We start from the raw sequence: 840 nt of genomic DNA on the forward strand, positions 1-840 counted from the left end.
CCCCATGCAACCTATAGCAATGGCTTGTCTTGCTTATTGTGAACTACCATACCGATAAACAGCTTATTGCAGGGGGTGGGGGAGGGGATCTGGCCAATTTCCATTCTTGATCTGCACCAGACAGTTAAGGACCCCGCTAATCATTGTCATGGCTAGTTCTGATGAGAGCTCTCAGGGTGCCGCCACCGCACCAAAGTTCGGGTCCCATCCCTCTCATTGTCTCTGCTCCCTCCGTGAAGGGGGGGGGGTGTCTCCTGCTGAGCCATTGGAGATGGGGAAACGTCATTCACAGGGATAAGGTGGCCTTTTCAGGTCAGCTGGTGGGCCCTGGGGTGTCTGGCTCCAAACTCTGGCGTGTTTCTCAGTTTCCTCCTGAGAGTGTACACTGGTGGTCAGTGTGATCCTGAACCCCTTGCTTTGGGTGAAGTCACTACAATTATATTGTAAAGTCTCTGTGGACAGACGCTTGTCATGATCTTTATTGTATTCATCCCTGACACGGAAGGACACAGTTCAATCAATCCAGAATAGATAGTCCCTGCTCTTTTGGGGGTGGGTCTATTTATCGTCTTACAATTCTCTGACATCCTAGGAATATGGGATGGAGGTCACAGGTGCATATAGAGCTTGGGGCTTGTCTCAAAATGACTCAGGGGTTCTAAAATCACTGCTCTGGGGCTAAAAACAGCTTCCCTGCTCTTAAAGAAGTTTCCAACTTCCCCAAATGCAGTATCAATAGTTTTCCACAAGAGGGCAGTAAAGACAAGGCTACCAAGCCCAACTCTTAGGCAAGCCTCATAAAGCAAGAGGAGTCTGTTGGCGAGGGTGGTTGTTTTATTG

Source organism: Alexandromys fortis, unplaced genomic scaffold (assembly GCF_014885135.2).
Source record: "Alexandromys fortis isolate MF-2015 unplaced genomic scaffold, M_Fortis_MF-2015_v1.1 scaffold_16, whole genome shotgun sequence".
Taxonomy (NCBI): domain Eukaryota; kingdom Metazoa; phylum Chordata; class Mammalia; order Rodentia; family Cricetidae; genus Alexandromys; species Alexandromys fortis.